We start from the raw sequence: 18228 nt of genomic DNA, 5'->3' as shown, positions 1-18228 counted from the left end.
GTACGGAAAGCTTGCAGGGAACAAAAGCTCCTGAGAGCAAACCCGAGCAGATTACTTAGCCCAGACCGGGCAAGGGTGGGGAAATTCCGCCCCCGGAAAGACATTTGGGAACCATGGCAACAGGCCCCTCCCCCAGAAGATCAGCAACAACAGCCAAGCAAGACCAAGTTTACTGATCAATGAGAATGGCAGAACTCCAGCACTAGGGAAATAATGCACATAGAATTCATGACTTTTTTCCATGATTCTTTAGTCTTTTGAAGTTAATTTTTTTTAACTGTCCTTTTTTTTTTTTGAATTTTTCTTTTTCCCTTTTTCAACCAATATCTTATCAATCCCTTTTTTAAAAAACATTTTTATTTTTCATTTTTAGAGTCATATTCTATCCCTTCATAATCGTTACCCATATTTTTGCCATATATGTATGTTGTTCTCTCTTTAAAATTTTGAGATAGTTTCTTCTAACAGATCAAAATATACCCTAAATCTCTAGTGTATGGTTTTTTTCCTATTCCCCTGCCTGATCACATTCTCTCCCTTTTTTCTTCTTTTTTTTTTAAAATCCTCTTCTTTCTTTTTTCAAACAACTTCTTATCAATTCCTTTTATAAAATTTTTTATAATTTCCATCTTTACAGTCATATTCCATCCCTTCATCATATCAACCCCTATTTTTGTACATATATAAGTTTTTCTTTCTTTAAAATTTTGGGAGGCACTTTCTTCTAACAAACCAAAATACACCCAAAATCTAGTGTGTGGCTCTGATCTATATACCAGCCTGATCATATTTGATCACATTCTGTTTTTTTGTTTGTTTCTTTTGTTCTGTTATTGTTTGTTTTTATCCTTATCTTTATCTTTTTCTTTTTTCTCTCTTTCCCTTTCTTTTACCACTGCTTCAGGTCTTTTCTGATTTGTTTAGAGTATATTTTCTCGGAACGTTGTTACCCTGTTAACATTTTGTTCTCTCATTAATCTATTCTCCTCTGGACAAAATGACAAGATGGAAAAAATCACCTCAACAAAAAGAACAAGAGGTAGTACCGGCTGCCAGGGACCTACTCAATACGGACATTAGTACGATGTCAGATCTAGAGTTCAGAATCATCACTTTAAAGATACTAGCTGGGCTTGAAAAAAGCATGGAAGTTATTAGAGAAACCCTTTCTGGAGAAGTAAAAGAACTAAAATCTAACCAAGTCTAAATCAAAAAGGCTATTAATGAGGTGTAATCAAATATGGGGGCGCTAACTGCTAAGATAAATGAGGCAGAAGAGAGAATCAGTGATATAGAAGACCAAATGATGGAAAATAAAGAAGCTGAGGAAAAGAGAGATAAACAACTACTGGATCACGAGGGCAGAATTCGAGAGATTAGCGATACCATAAGACGAAACAGCATTAGAATAATTGGGATCCCAGGAGAAGAAAGAGAGAGAGAGGCAGAAGGTATAAAGGAGCAAATTATAGCAGAGAACTTCCCGAATTTGGGGAAGGAAACAGACATCAAAATCCAGGAAGCACAGAGAACCCCTCCCAAAATCAATAAAAATAGGTCAACAGCCCGTCATCTAATAGTAAAACTTACGAGTCTCAGAGACAAAGAGAAAATCCTGAAAGCAGCTCAGAACAAGAGATCTGTAACCTACAATGGTAGAAACATTACATTGGCAACAGATCTATCCACAGAGACCTGGCAGGCCAGAAAGGACTGGCAGGATATATTCAGAGCACTAAATGAGAAAAATATGCAGCCAAGAATACTATATCCAGCTAGGCTGTCACTGAAAATAGAAGGAGAGATAAAAAGCTTCCAGGACAAACAAAAACTAAAGGAATTTGCAAACACGAAACCAGCCCTACAAGAAATACTGAAAGGGGTCCTCTAAGCAAAGAGAGAGCCTAAAAGCAACATAGACCAGAAAGGAACACAGACAATATACAGTAACAGTCACCTTATAGGCAATACAATGGCACTAAATTCCTATCTTTCAATGGGCTAAGTGTGGCAATCAAAAGACACAGGCTACCAGATTGGATTAAAAAACAAGACCCATCGATATGCTGTCTGCAAGAGACTCATTTTAAACCCAAAGACACCCCCAGATTGAAAGTGAGGGGGTGGAAAACCATTTACCATGCTAATGGACACCAAAAGAAAGCTGGGGTGGCAATCCTTATATCAGACAAATTAGATTTTAAACCAAAGAGTGTAAAAAGAGATGAGGAAGGACATTATATCCTACTTAAAGGGTCTATCCAACAAGAAGATCTAACAATTGTAAATATCTATGCCCCTAACATGGGAGCAGCCAATTATATAAGCCAATTAATAACAAAAGCAAAGAAACACATCGACAACAATACAGTAATAGTGGGGGACTTTAACATCCCCCTCACTGAAATGGACAGATTGTCTAAGCAAAAGGTCAACGAGGAAATAAAGACTTTAAATGACACACTGGACCAAATGGACTTCACAGACATATTCAGAACTTTCCATTCCAAAGCAAAGGAATACACATTCTTCTCTAGTGCCCATGGAACATTCTCCAGAATAGATCACATCCTAGGTCATAAATCAGGTCTCAACTGGTACCAAAAGAGTGGGATCATTCCCTGCATATTTTTGGACCACAGTGCTTTGAAACTAGAACTCAATCACAAGAGGAAAGTCGGAAAGTCAAATACATGGAGGCTAAAGAGCATCCTACTAAAGAATGAATGGGTCAACCAGGAAATTAAAGAAGAATTTAAAAAATTCATGGAAACCAATGAAAATGAAAACACAACTGTTCAAAATATTTGGGATGCAGCAAAGGCAGTCCTAAGAGGAAAGTATGTAACAATACAAGCCTTTCTCAAGAAACAAGAAAGGTCTCAAGTACACAACCTAACCCTACACCTAAAGGAGCTGGAGAAAGAACAGCAAATAAAGCCTAAACCCAGCAGGAGAAGAGAAATAATAAAGATCAGAGCAGAAATCAATGAAATAGAAACTAAAAGAACAGTAGAACAGATCAACAAAACTAGGAGCTGGTTCTTCGAAAGAATTAACAAGATTGATAAACCCTTGGCCAGACTTATCAAAAAGAAAAGAGAAAGGACCCAAATCAACAAAATCATGAATGAAAGAGGAGAGATCACAACCAACACCAAGGAAATACAAACAATTTTAAGAACATATTATGAGTAACTCTATGCCAGCAAATTAGATAACCTGGAAGAAATGGATGCATTCCTAGAGATGTATCAACTACCAAAACTGAACCAGGATGAAATAGAAAACCTGAACAGACCTATAACCACTAAGGAAATTGAAGCAGTCATCAAAAACCTCCCAAAAAACAAAAGCCCAGGGCCAGATGGCTTCCCATGGGAATTCTACCAAACATTTAAAGAAGAATTAATACCTATTCTTCTGAAACTGTTCCAAAAAATAGAAATGGAAGGAAAACTTCCAAACTCATTTTATGAGGCCACCATTACCTTCATCCCAAAACCAGACAAAGACCCCATCAAAAAGGAGAATTATAGACCAATATCCCTGATGAACATGGATGCAAAAATTCTCACCAAAATACTAGCCAATACGATCCAACAGTACATTAAAAGGATTATTCACCAACACGAAGTGGGATTTATCCCTGGGCTGCAAGGTTGGTTCAGCATCCGCAAATCAATCAACATGATACAATACATTAACAAAAGAAAGAACAAGAATCATATGATCCTCTCAATAGATGCAGAAAAAGCATTTAACAAAGTACAGCATCCTTTCTTGATCAAAACTCTTCAGAGTATAGGCATAGAGGGTACGTACCACAATATCATAAAAGCTATCTATGAAAAACCCACAGCGAATATCATTCTCAATGGGGAAAAACTGAGAGCTTTCCCCCTAAGGTCAGGAACGTGGCAGGGATGTCCACTATCACCACTGCTATTCAACATAGTATTAGAAGTCCTAGCCACAGCAATCAGACAACAAAAAGAAATCAAAGGCATCCAAATCGGCAAAGAAGAAGTCAAACTCTCACTCTTTGCAGGTGATATGATACTTCTTGTGGAAAACCCCAAAGACTCCACCCCGAAACTGCTAGAACTCATACTCCTGTATTCAGTAAAGTGGCAGGAGAGAAAATCAATGCACAGAAGTCAGTGGCATTCCTATACACCAACAACAAGACAGAAGAAAGAGAAATTAAGGAGTCGATCCCATTTACAATTGCACCCCAAACCATAAGATACCTAGGAATAAATCTAACCAAAGAGACAAAGGATCTGTACTCCGAAAACTCTAAAATACTCATGAAAGAAATTGAGGAAGACACAAAGAAATGGAAAAACGTTCCATGCTCATGGATTGGAAGAACCAATATTGTGAAGATGTCAATGCTACCTAGAGCAATCTACACATTCAATGCAATCCCCATCAAAATACCATCCACTTTTTTCAAAGAAATGGAACAAATCATCCTAAATTTGGATGGAACCAGAAAAGACCCCGCATAGCCAGAGGAATGTTGAAAAAGAAAACCAAAGCTGGCAGCATCACGATTCCGGACTTCCAGCTCTATTACAAAGCTGTCATCATGAAGACAGTATGGTACTGGCACAAAAACAGACACATAGATCAATGGAACAGAATAGAGAGCCCAGAAATGGACCCTCAACTCTACGGTCAACTAATCTTTGACAAAGCAGGAAAGGATGTCCAATGGAAAAAAGACAGTCTCTTCAACAAATGGTGTTGGGAAAATTGGATAGCCACATGCAGAAGAATGAAACTGGACCATTTCCTTATACCACATACAAAAATAGACTCAAAATGGTTGAAAGACCTCAGTGTGAGACAGGAGTCCATCAAAATCCTAAAGGAGAACACAGGCAGCAACCTCTTCGACCTCGGCCACAGCAACTGCTTCCTAGAAACATCGCCAAAGGCAAGGGAAGCAAGGGCAAAAATGAACTATTGGGACTTCATCGAGATAAAAAGCTTTTGCAAAGCAAAGGAAACAGTCAACAAAACCAAAAGACAACCGACAGAATGGGAGAAGATATTTGCAAATGACATATCAGATAAAGGACTAGTATCCAAAATCTATAAAGAACTTATCAAACTCAACACCAAAGAACAAAGAATCCAATCAAGAAATGGGCAGAAGACATGAACAGACATTTTTCCAAAGAAGACATCCAAATGGCCAACAGACACATGAAAAAGTGCTCAACATTGCTTGGCATCAGGGAAATCCAAATCAAAACCTCAATGAGATACCCCCTCACACCAGTCAGAATGGCTAAAATTAACAAGTCCGGAAACGACAGATGTTGGTGGGGATGCGGAGAAAGGGGAACCCTCCTACACTGTTGGTGGGAATGCAAGCTGGTGCAACCACTCTGGAAAACAGTATGGAGGTTCCTCAAAAAGTTGAAAATAGAGCTACCATATGATCCAGCAATTGCACTGCTGGGTATTTACCCCAAAGATACAAAAGTAGGGATCCAAAAGGGTACGTGCACCCCGATGTTTATAGCAGCAATGTCCACAATAGCCAAACTGTGGAAAGAGCCAGGATGTCCATCGACAGATGAATGGATAAAGAAGAGGTGGTATATATATATATATACAATGGAATATTATGCAGCCATCAAAAGGAATGAGATCTTGCCATTGGCCATGATGTGGATGGAACTGGAGGGTATTATGCTGAGCGAAATAAGTCAAACAGAGAAAGACATGTATCATCTGATCTCACTGATATGAGGAATTCTTAATCTCAGGAAACAAACTGAGGGTTGCTGGAGTGGTGGCGGGTGAGAGGGATGGGGTGACTGGGTGATAGACACTGGGGAGGGTATGTGCTCTGGTAAGCGCTGTGAATTGTGCAAGACTGTTGAATCTCAGATCTGTACCTCTGAAACAAATAATGCAATATATGTTAAGCAAAAAAAAAAAAAGAAGAAGAAGAAGGTAGCGGGAGGGGAAGAATGAAGCGGGGGAATATCAGAGGGGTAGACGAACCATGAGAGACGATAGACTCTGAAAAACAAACTGAGGGTTCTAGTGGGGAAGGGGGTGGGAGGATGGGTTAGCCTCGTAATGGGTATTGAGGAGGGCATGTTCTCCATGGAGCACTGGGAGTTATGCACAAACAATGAATCATGGAACACTACATCTAAAACTCATGATGTAATGTATGGATTAACATAACAATAAAAAATTTAAAAAAAATTCCTCCAGCGTCATTAACGGCAATGTTAGCTAAAGCACAGTATCTCTACAGCATTGATTCTTGGTGTTAGTAGCCTAGTAGGTGAATGAGCTGAAGTTGGGATTCTTTACAGGCTTGTTTCTTCCAAGTCAGTGTCGAGCACGTAGCATTCCAAGCACACATGGAGCAGTAGTGTTAGCTTCAGGTAGCAAGAGCTGAGTCCAGAGGTGCCTTCTGCCCCGACCTGTTTCAGCCTCCTTTTCACGTATGGAGCCCGTCCCCAGGCTCTCACCCACAGTGCCCCGTATACTGCTTCCTCCGTCACAGAGGTCGACGGTAGCAAAAGCACAGTTTCTCTACACTGTTGTTTCTTTGAGTTAGAACGCTAGCGATTAGACTTCCATGCAAAAGTGTGGCCACAGTGCTAGCTTGATGAAACACATGGGGAGTCGTGTTCTGCCTTTTGCTGGGGACTGAGTCTCACTCGCAAAATGGCTTTGGACTCCCTTGCAGTTCTCTCACTCATGCACAAAGCAAAATGCGTCCACCCTCAGGAGCGGCTATTTTAGCTGAAGCACGGATTCTCTATCAAGTTTTTCCTTCAAATTAGATGGTTGGCTTTAAGCCTGCATGCACCCGGGGCAATGGTACTAGCCCCATAACCATGATGTGAGTTGAGAGCTGCCTTCTATACCGGCCTGTCTCTCCCTCGATTTTATGTATGGAACCCGTCTCCAGGCTCTCGCCCACAGTACACCCTAAACAGCTTCGTCCCACAGAGAGGTCGACGGTAGCTAAAGCACGGTTTCTGTACAGTGTTGTTTCTTCGAGTTAGAACGCTAGCGATTAGACTTCCATGCAAATGTGGGGCCGCAGTGCTAGCTTCATGAAACAAGTGGGGAATCGTGTTCTGCCTTCTTCTGGGTTGTGAGTCTCACACGGAAAATGGTTTTGGACTCACTTGCAGTGCACTCACGCATGCACACGGCAAAATGCGTCCACCCTCAGGAATGTCTATTTTAGCTGAAGCAGGAATTCTCTACAGAGTTGTTCCTTTGAGTTCAGTGGTTGGCTTTAGGCCTGCAGGCACACACGGGGCAACGGTACTAGCCTCGTAAACAAGAGGTGAGTTGAGAGCTGCCTTCCGCTCCAACCTGTTTCTCCCTCGATTTTACGTATGGGACCTGTTCCCCAGGCTCTCAGCCACAGTACAGTGTAAACTGCTTCCTGCCACAGAGATTTCGACGGTAGCTAAAGCATGGTTTCTCTACAGTGTTCTTCCTTAGAAGGAGGTGCCTGGAGCTTAGGCCTTCACACACACATGCAGGAAGAGTGCTAGCTTCATGAAACTGGAGCTGATTCGAGAGCTGCCTTCTGCAAGAAGCCCTTTCTCTTTCGGAGTGAATTATGGGACCATTTCCTGGGCTCTCACGTACACACACTGAAAATATTTCCACTCACCAGAAGAGCAATGCTAGCTAAAGCGCAGTCCCTCTACAGTTTTGTTTCTTCGAATTAGTACACTAGCAATTAGACTTCCATGCAAAAGTGGGGCTGCAGTGCTAGCTTGATGAAACAAGTGGGGAGTCGTATTCTGCCTTCTCCCGCGACCTGAGCCTCACTCGGAATTAGGTTTGGGACTCACTTGCAGTGCTCTCACGCAAGCACACAACTAAATGCTTCTACTCTCAGGATAGCCTATTTAAGTTGAGGCATGGATTCTCTACAGTGTTTTTTTTTCGAGTTAGGTGGCTGCCTTTAGATCTGCATGCACACACGGGGCAACGGTTTTAGCCTCATAAGACAAGAGGTGAGTTGACAGCTGCCTTCTGCGGGATTCCGTTTCTCACTCGATTTCATGTATTGAATCCTCTCCCCGGTCTCTCACAGACATACACTGTAAATTTCCTCCGGCTTCAGGAATGGCAATGTTAGCTAATGTGAATTAACTCTACAGCATTGATTTTTGGTGTTAGTAGCCTGGCACCTAGGCATCCAGGCACACAGGGTACAGCAGTGCTAATCTCCTAAGACAAGAGGTGAGTTGAGAGCAGCCTTCCTTACAGGCGTGTTTCTCAGCCAGTGTTACGTTTAGGTCCCATTTCTCATTCTTTCTCAAAAACACACAGCAGATGAAGTTCATGCTCAGGAAGTGCAATGTTTGCCGAGTCATGGGTTCTCTACAGTGTTGTTCCTTTGAGTTAGGTGGATGGCACTTAGGACTACATGCACACACGGGGCAACAGCCTTAGCTTCCCGAAATAAGAGTTGAGTCGAGGGGTGCCTTCTGCCCATGCTTATTTCTCCCTCGGAATTATGTTGGGATCCATTCTCCAGGTTGGCACACAAGCACAGTTGAAAATGCTGCCACCCTGTGAAGAGGTGAAGTGAGCTGAAGCTGGGATTCTTTAAAGACTTGTTTCTTCCAAGTCAGGCCCGAGCACTTAGCATTCCAAGCACACACGGAGCAGTAGTGTTAGCTTCAGGTAGCAAGAGCTGAGTCAAGAGGTGTCTTCTGCACCGGCCTGTTTCTCCCTCGGTTTCACATATGGAACTGGTTCCCCAGGCTCTCACGCACGGTATCCCGTAAACTGCTTCCTCCGTCATAGAGGTCCACGGTAGCTAAAGCACGGTTTCTCTACACTGTTATTCCTTTGAGGGAGGTGCCTGGAACTTAGAGCTGCACACAAGCATGCAGAGGAGTGCTAGCTTCATGAAACTAGAGCTGATTGGAGAGTTGCCTCTGCACGAAGCTGTTTCTCTCTCAGAGTGTTTTATGGGATCATTTCCTGGGCTCTCACGCACAAACTGAAAATGTTTCCAGCCTCTGGAACAGCGATGCTATCTAAAACACGGTCCCTCTACAGTGTTGTTTCTTCGAGTTAGTACGCTAGCAATTAGACTTCCATGCAAAAGTGAGGCCGCAGTGCTAGCTTCCTGAAACAAGTGGAGAGATGTTTTCAGCCTTCTGCTGGAGCCTGAGTCTCCTTGGAATATGGTTTGGGACTCACTTACAGTGCGCTCAAGCATGCACACAGCAAAATGCTTCCACTCTCAGGAAAGGCTATTTAAGCTGAAGCACGGATTCTCTATAGTATTGTCCTTCGAGATAGGTGGCTGGCTTTAGGCCTGCACATACACATGGGTCCACATTACTAGCCTCATGAAACAAGAGGTGAGTTGAGAATTGCCTTCCGCACGATCCTGTTTGTCACTCGATTTCCCACATTGGACCCATTCCCCGGGCTCTCAACCACGGACACTGTAAAATTCCTCCAACTTCTGGAATGGTGATGTTTGCTGAAGCTAGGTAACTCTACAGTATTGATTCTTTGTGTTATTAGCCCGGTACCAAGCACCAGGCACCCAGGGTACAGCCGTGGTAACTTCCTAAATCAACAGGTGAGTCTAGAGCAGCCTTCCTCAGAGGGCTTTTTCTCACTAGGAGTTACGTTTGGGTCCCATTTCCCGTGGTCTCACACAAGCCCACAACAGATGAAGTTCACACTCAGGAAAGGTGGTTTGATGAAGCACAGTTTCTCTACAGTTTTGTTCCTTTTAGTTAGGTGGATGGCACTTAAGACTACACGCACACTTGGGGCAACAGTGGTTGCTCTCTGAAACAAGAGCTGAATGGAGATTGCCTCTGGCATGGTTCCATTTCTCCCTCAGAATTATGGATGGGACCCATTCCTCAGGTTTTTGCCCACGCACACTGCCAAATGCTGCTACCCTGTGGAGAGATGGTGTGAGCTGATGCTCATGTTCCTTACAGGTTTGTTTCTTCCAAGAGTCAAGCACTTAGCATTCAAAGCACACATGGAGCATTAGTGCTAGCTTCAGGAAGCAAGAGGTGAGTCAGGATGTGACCTCTGCGGTCTTGTTTCTCCCTCTGAGTTTTGTATCGGATCCATGCCCAGGGCTGTTTCACTCTGTTTTGAAAATACATCTGTCTTCCTGAAATTGTTTAGTATAAACATGGTTTCTTTTAAGGTGTTGCTTCTCAGAGTTAGGTCCATAGCACTTTCCTTAAGCTATCACACATACTTTTGAATGTGCTTCCGTCTTCAGTAGAGAAGGTGTTCATTGAACACCGTTTTTTCTACAGTACTATTTCTTAAAATTAAGTATTTAGCACTTTGCCTGGGCTTCCACACGTACTTTGGAAATCACTTCGATCTTCATGAAACAAGATTTTGTGGAAAGATGAATTCTACACAGACTTGTTTTTTAGAGTAAGAATATGGCATTACCTTTACACTCTAACATACCCTTTGAACATGCTTCCATCTTCAGGAGAGATGTTAGTTGAAATTCGGTTTCTCTCCCATGTTGTTCCTTAGAATTACATTTATGGCACTTTCCTTAAGCCTCCATACATACATTTGAAAACTGCTATCTTCATGGAACAAGATATTAGTTCAAATTTGCACTCTTTACAGACTTGGTCCTCCGAGTGAAGTATATTTCACTTTTCCTTATGTTTCAGACACACTTTTGATAATACTTCTATCTTCTGGAAAGAACATGTTAGGTGAGGGATGGTTTCTCTACAGTATTGTTTCTTAGAGTTAAGTATATGGCACTTTGTTTAAGTTTCAACACACATATTTGAAAACGCTTGTATCTTCATGAGTCAAGATGTTAGTTCGAAGTTGCATTCTATCTACACAGATTTGTTTCTTGGAATTAAGTATATAGCATTTTGCTTACGCTTTCACACACACTTTTGCATGTGCCTCCATCTTCATGACGGAAGATGTGAGTTGAAAGATGGTTTCTATATGGCATTCTTTCTTAGAATTAAATGTACAGCACTTTCCTTATGCTTCCACACATTAATTGGAAAACACTTCTATGTTCGTCAAAGAAGACGTTCACTGAGAGAGGGTTTCTATACATTGTTCTTTGGTAGAGTAAGTATATGGCATTTTCCTTATGCTTCCACACATACATTGGGAATGGTTCTATCTTTGTGAAATAATATGTTATTTGAAAGATGGTTTCTGACTTGTATTCCCAAAATTAAGTACATGGCACTTTTCTTAGGCTTTCGCACATACAGACGAAAATGCTTCTATATTCATGAAAAATAATGCTAGTCAAAAGAGGTTTTTCATATAGTGTACTCTTTTAGGATAAATTGTATGACACTTTCCCTGTGCTTTCACACATACATTTGAAAACGCTTCTATCTCTGTGAAAGATGTTAGTTAAAGGATGTCTTCTATATGGTGTTCTTTTTTAGAGTTAAGTATATGCCACGTTCCTTATGCTTCCACATGAACATTGCAAAAGGTTTCAAATTTCATGAATGAAGATGTAGTTGAAAGAAGGTCTGTCTACAATTTTCTTTCTTAGAGTTATGTATATGGCATTTTCCTTATGCTTTCACACATACATTTGTAAATGCTTCTAGCTTCATGAAAGATGTTAGTTGAAAGACGGTTTCTAGACCCTGTCCTTTCTTAGAGTTAACTATGTGGTCCTTTCCTTATGCTTCCACAGATGCTCCTAATGTTCCTGAGGTTTAGGGTTTTCACTAGAATCATGGTCTCCAGCAATATAGCTGGGGGTTGTAGCTCTCACGGTTTCCTCCTTTGTTCTTACCTGATTAGCCTGGTGTTGCCCAAGTGTCCAAAATCCTTTGTAGCCTCAGAACTGGTGTTTGATTCTGGTCGAGGCCACTTCCAGGGCTAGTGTTTGAGTTATAGTAAAAAAGAGGTTAGGAGCCAATTCGATGGCAATGCAGAGTCCTATCCTGAGGGCTGAGTGGAGGGCTTAGCCTTATGGTGAGGCTCAGTCTTCGGGATTGGCCTCAGGGGGATGTTGACTGTGTTGGTGAAGGTTTGGATTTTCACTAGCATCCTGCTTTCCCGCTCCATTCGGGGTTTGCATGAGACTCGTTTTCCTTTTGTATTCTTGCCTGAGTAACCTGGCGTCAGCTTGGTGTCCCAATCCATTATGCCCTCAGACACAGTGTTCATTTGGTTCAGTGCCACAGCCAGGACTATGGTTAGGGTTCCAGTCCAGTAAAGAATTGGGGCTGATTCAATGGTGGTGCCGAGACTTGCCCTGGGACCTGAGTTGAGGACTTGTTTTAGGGTGAGTCTCTGGTTTCGTTTGGTCTCAGGGGATGCGGATGATATTGGTGAGGGTTCCATTTTTTATAGAATCCTGCTCTCCCGCTCCATTCCAAGAGTTGTATGTGGCCTGGTTTTCTTCCGTGTTCCTACCTGAGTAGTCTGGCATCTGCCAGGTGTCCCCAATCCAGTGTAACATAAGACCTAGGTTTCAGGTCCTATCAGGGCCACAACCAGGCCTAGGGTTAGTGTTTTCCTCCAGGAGGCTGTAGGAGCCTATCCATTGGCAGTACGGTGACGTGCCCTGAGGGCTGAGTTGAGGGTGAGGCTTAGGGTGACACTCAGCATTATGGTTTGGTGTCAGTGACTAGGCACGTGGGGGGGCTAAGGGTCAGGTTATCCTTAGAATCATGCTCTCCACTTCCTTCCCAGAGGTTACACGAAACTCGATTTCCATCTGTACTCTTTTTTTTTTAAAGATTTCATTTATTTATTTATCTATATCTATCTATCATTTATCTATCTATCTATCATCTATCTATCTATTTATTTGACAGAGAGAGACACAGCGAGAGAGGTAACACAGCAGGGGGAATGGGAGAGGGAGAAGCAGACTTCCTGCTGTGCAAGGAGCCTGATGGGGGGCTTGATCCCAGGTCCCTGGGATTGTGACATGAGCCAAAGGCAGATGCTTAACGACTAAGCCACCCAGGCACCCCCATCTGTACTTTTGCCTTAGTCTTCCTGCACCAGTCTTATATTTCAAATCTCATCTTTCTCTGCCTTATCCCATTCAAGTCCAGGTAGTTCCAAGAGCCATGTCTAGGATTAGGTTGAGGGTCTGGGAGATAGTAGGAACCTATGAGATGGCAGTGAGGAGTCTGGCCCGGAGGGTGTAGTTGAGGCCTTGAATTAGGGTGAGTCTCAGGTTTCCCCTTTGGCCTCAGGGAATTGCTGATGATGTTGGAGAGGGTTAGGTGTTTCACTAGATTCATGCTCTCCCACTCCATTCTGGGGGTTGCATGTGGCACAGTTTCCTTCTGTGTTCCTAACTGAGGAGGCTGGCTTCAGCCAGGGGTGCCAAATCCATTGTGCCCTCAGACCTATGTTTCCCACCCTGTCAGCCGCACAGCCTTGCTAAGAGTAAGAGGAGTGCCTGGGAGATGGTAGAGCCGATCCAATGGCAGTGTGGAGTCCTATCCTGGGGACTTAGTGGTGGGCTCGCATCAGCATGAGGCTCAGGCCTCACATTTGGTCTCAGTGGGATTCTCGTTGTGTTGCTTAGTTTCATGTTTTTGGCTTCAATCCTGTTGTCCAGCAACACCCAGGGGTTACAAGTGGCACAGTTTCCTTCTGTGTTTCTGACTGATTAGTCTGGCAACAGTCTTTGAGCCAAATCCATTGCATGCTCAGAACTAGGATTTGGGCGCAGTCAGTTCCACAGCCAGGGTAGAGTTAGGGTTATGGTCCAGGAGATGGTAAGAGTATATCTGAAGGCAGTATGGAGACCTTCCCCGAGGCCTGAGTTTTCCGCAAGCTTTAGGGTGAAGTTCAGGTTTAGGGTTTGGACTCAAAAGCTAGTAACCTTGTGGGGTGTGGGGTCAGTATTTTTGCCAGAAACATGCTATTTGCTCCACCCTAGTGGTGGCCCATGGCATGGCATGCTTCTACATTCTTGGAGGATTTGTCCTGCACCAGTCTTGTGTCCTATACCCCAACCTACCCTAGACTTCCCATTCGGACGCAGGCAGGGCCAGGCCATACCTAGCGTAGGGTGAGAACCCGGGAGATGTTAGGCACCTATCCGATTGTGGTGAGACAAGCGCCCCAGTGGCTGAGCTGAGGACCAGCATTTATGAGAGCAGCTGGTTTCCCATTTGGCCTCAGGGAATTGCTATAGTGCTCCTGAGGTTTAGGATCTTCACTAAAATCATGGTCGCCAGGAACATCTCCAGGGGTTTCAGGTCACACGGTTTCCTTCTTTGTTCTTGCCTATTTAGTCTGCCATGACATTGCCCAGGTGTCCAAAATCCATTGTGACCTCACAACTAGGGTTCAGTGTGCTCAGGTCCCCACCCAAGGTCAGGGTTTTGGTAATAGTCCTGAAGAGGTCAGGGGCCAATTTGATGGCAGTACAGAGTCTTATCCTGAGGGTTAAGTGGACAGCTAGCATTAGCATGAGGCTCAGCCTTCAGTTTTGGTCTCAGGGGAATGCTCAGAGTGTTGCTGAGTTTCAGGGTTTGGCTCGAATCCTGTTCTCCAACAACACTTGGGGGGTTGCAAGTGGCATGTTTTCCTTCTGTGTTCCTGACTCCTTAGTCTGGCATTGGTCAGGTGAACCAAATCCATTGCCCCCTGAGAGCTAGGGTTTGGGACATTCAGTTCGACAGCCAGGGCTAGGTTTAGGGTTATGGTCCAGGAGATTGGAGGAGTCTATCTGAAGTCAGTGTGGAGACCTGCCCTGAGGCCTGAGTTGAGGGCGAGCTTTTGAGTGAAGCTCAGGGTTAGTTTTTGTCTCAGGAGCTGAGCCCATTGTGGGGCTGAAGGTCAGGTTTTCGCCAGAATCATGCTACTAGCTCCACCATGGTGGTGGCCCGTGTCATGGCTTGCTTCTGCATTCTTGGGGATTTGTCCTGCATCAGTCTTGTGTCCCTAATCCCGACGTTCCTCAGACTTAGCATTCGGGCCCAGGTAGGGCCAGAGCCATGGGTAGGGTTAGGATGAGAACCCGGAAGATGTTAGGCACCTATCTGGTGGTGGTAAGGAGAAGGGCCCTCAAGGCAGTGTTGAGGGCTAACGTTAGGGACAGCATCTGGCTTCCCATCTGGCCTCAGCAAAATGCTCCATTTTTTCCTTAGGTTTAGGTCTTTACTAGAATCATGGTCTCCAGCAACAACCCTGGGGGTGTCAAGTAGCATGGTTTACTACTCTGTTCTTCCTGATAAACCTGGCATTGCCCAGGAGTGCAAAATCCACTGTAGCCTCATAACTGTGGTTTGGGTCTGGTCAAGGCCACATCCAGGACTAGGGTTTGGGTTACAGTTTTGAAGAGTTTAGGGACCAATTCGATGGCAGTGCAGAGTCCTATCCTCCATGCTGAATGGAGGACTAGCATGAACGTGAGTCTCAGGCTTTGGGTTTGGCCTCAGGGGGATGCCCAGAGTGTTGCTGAATTTCAGGATTTTGACTCAAATCCTGTTGTCCAGCAACACTTGTCAGTGCAAATAGCATGGTTAACTTCTGTGTTCCTGCCTGATTAATCTGGCACTGGTCAGGTGAGCCAAATCTATTTTACCCTCAGATCTAGGGTTTGGGGTCAGCCAGTTCCACAGTCAGGGCTAGGGTTAGGGTTACAGTCCAGGAGATGGTAGGAGTTAATTTGATGGCAGTGTGGACACCTGCCCTGAGGCCTGAGTTTTCTGCAAGCTTTAGGGTAAAACTCAGGTTTAGGGTTTGGTCTCAGGGGCTAGGACCATTATGGAGTTGAGCGTAAGGTATTCACCAGAATCATGCAACTAGCTCCATGCTGGTGGGGGCCTGTGGCATGGCTTCCTTCTGCATTCTTGGAGGATCTGTGGTGAGCAATCTTGTGTCCTAATCCCACTGTTCCTGAGACAGCATTCAGTCCTAGGTAGGGCCTGAGCCATTCTAGGGTTAACATTCTAACACTCTAGGGTTAGAATAAGAATCTGGAAGATGGTAGGCACCTACTCGATTGGGGTGGGGAGAATTGTCCCCAAGACTGAGTTGAGGGACAGCATTAGGGAGAGCATCTTCTTCCCATTTAGCCTCAGGGAGATCTTGCATGTATTTCTGAGGTTTAGGGTCTTCACCCTAATCATGGTCTCCATTAACATCCCCGGGGGTGACAAGTCACACGGTGTCCTACTTTGTTCTTCCTGATTAGCCTGGCATTGCCCAGGTGTCCAAAATCCAGTGTAGCATCACAACTAGGGTTCAGGTCTGGTCAGGGTCACATCCAGGGCTAGGGTTTGGGTTATAGTCCTAAAGCATTTAGGGCCCATTTTGATGGCAATGCAGAGTCCTATCCTGAAAGCTGAGTGGAGGACTAGCACGAATGTGAGGCTCAAGCTCGGGTTTGGTCTCAGGGGGATGCTCACAGTGTTGCTGAGTTTCAGGTTTTTGGCTCGAATTCTGTTGTCCAGCATACCTGGGGGTTGCAAGCAGCACAGTTTTCTTTTGTGTTCCCGACTGATGAGTCTGGTATTGGTCAATTGAACCAAATCCATTGCTCCCTCAGAACTAGGGTTCAGGCACAGTCATTTCCATAGTCAAGGCTAGGGTTAGGGTTACTGTTCAGGAGATGGTTAGGTGTCTATCCAATGGTAGTGTGGAGACCTGCCCTAAGGCTTGAGTTGAGGGTGAGCTTTAGGGGGAAGCTCAGGATTAGGGTTTGGTTTCAGGGTCTTGGCCCATTTTGGGGGGGTCCAGTGTCAGGTTTTCACCAGAATCATGCTACTAGTTCTTCCCTGGTATTTGCCTATGTTATGTATTTCTTCCATTTTCTTGGAGGATTTGCCCTACACCAGTCTTCTATCCCAACTGTAGTTCCTCAGACTGTGGACTGTAGTTCCCAGACATCTGTGCCATGTAAGGATATTGCAATTCGTTGGTTTAGGGTGAGAATCTGGGAGATGGTAGGCACCTATCCCATGACAGTGGGGAGATCTGTCCTGAGGGCTCATTTGATGGCTTGCATCATGGTCAGTATCTGGCTTCCAACTTGCCTGAGTGATACGCTCCATGTGTTCCTGATATTTATGATTTTCACTAGATCATGGTCTCCAGGGTTCACTTGGTTGTTCCTGCTTGATTCACCTGGTATTGGGCAGGTGTCCAAAATCTATTTTACCCTCACAACTACATTTTGGACTTGGCCAGGGCCACATCCAAAGCTAGGGTTCTTGTTATTGTCCTGAAGATCTTTGGGACCAATTTGATAGCAGGGTGGAATCCTGCCCTATGGGCTGAATTGAGGATTAGCATGAGGGTGAGACTCAGGCTGCTGGTTTGTCCTCAAAGGGATGCTCATTTTTTGCTCAGTATCAGGGTTTTCACTAGAATCATGTGCCCCAGCAACATCCAGGGATTGCAAATGCGTGGTTTCTTTCTGTGTTTCTGCCTGATTAGTCTGGCATATGCCAGGTGTTGCAAATCCATTGTAACTTCAGGCCTAAGATTTGGGTCCTTTCCACCCCAGAGGCCTGGCTACGGTTAGGATGAGAGTTTGGGAGGCAGTTTGGGCCTATCTAATAGCAGTGTGGAGACCTACCCTGACAGCTAAGTTGAGGACTAGCATGAGGGTGAGGATCCATCTTCCAGTTTGGCCTCATGGGGATGCTGATGGTGTTGGTAAAGGTTTGATTTTTTATAAAATCCTGCTCTCCCGCTCCTTACCAGGAGTTGCATGTGGCCCAGTTTTCTTTTATGTTCCTGCCTGAGTAGTCTGACATCTGCCAGGTATCCCGAATCCATTGTGCCCTCAGACCTAGGTTTCAGGTCCTATCAGGGCCACAACCAGGGCTAGAGTTAGTGTTTTGCTCTGGGAGGCTGTAGGGGCCTATCCGTTGGCAGTGAAGAGACCTGACCTGAGGGCTCAGTTGAGGATGAGCTTTAGGGTGACTCTCAGGGTTAGGGTTCACTGTCAGGGATTAGGCACATGGTGGGGCTGAGGGTCAGGTTTTTGCTAGAATCATGCTCTCCACCTCCTTCCCAGTGACTGCACAAAGCTCGGTTTCCATCTGTATCTTGACTGATTTTTCCTACACCAGTCTTTTATCCCAAATCCCATCTTCCTCAGACTTAGCATTTGGGCCCAGGTAGTGCCAGAGCCATGCCTAAGGTTAGGTTGAGGGTCCAGGAGATGGTAGGAACTCATGTGATCTCAGTGTGGAGAATGGCCCT

General features: G+C 44.4%; 1 pseudogene; it reads right to left on the bottom strand.

Annotated features, from left to right (window-relative positions):
- LOC110588446 overlaps nucleotides 1–17799 on the bottom strand; it is a 56568-nt pseudogene extending 38769 nt beyond the window's left edge.
- Between the last annotated feature and the right edge of the window lie 429 nt (nucleotides 17800–18228).

The sequence above is a fragment of the Neomonachus schauinslandi genome, chromosome 2 (genome assembly GCF_002201575.2).
Source record: "Neomonachus schauinslandi chromosome 2, ASM220157v2, whole genome shotgun sequence".
Taxonomy (NCBI): Eukaryota; Metazoa; Chordata; class Mammalia; order Carnivora; family Phocidae; genus Neomonachus; species Neomonachus schauinslandi.
Note: the sequence above shows the minus strand (reverse complement) of the source record. Positions and strands in the feature narration are given on the sequence as shown.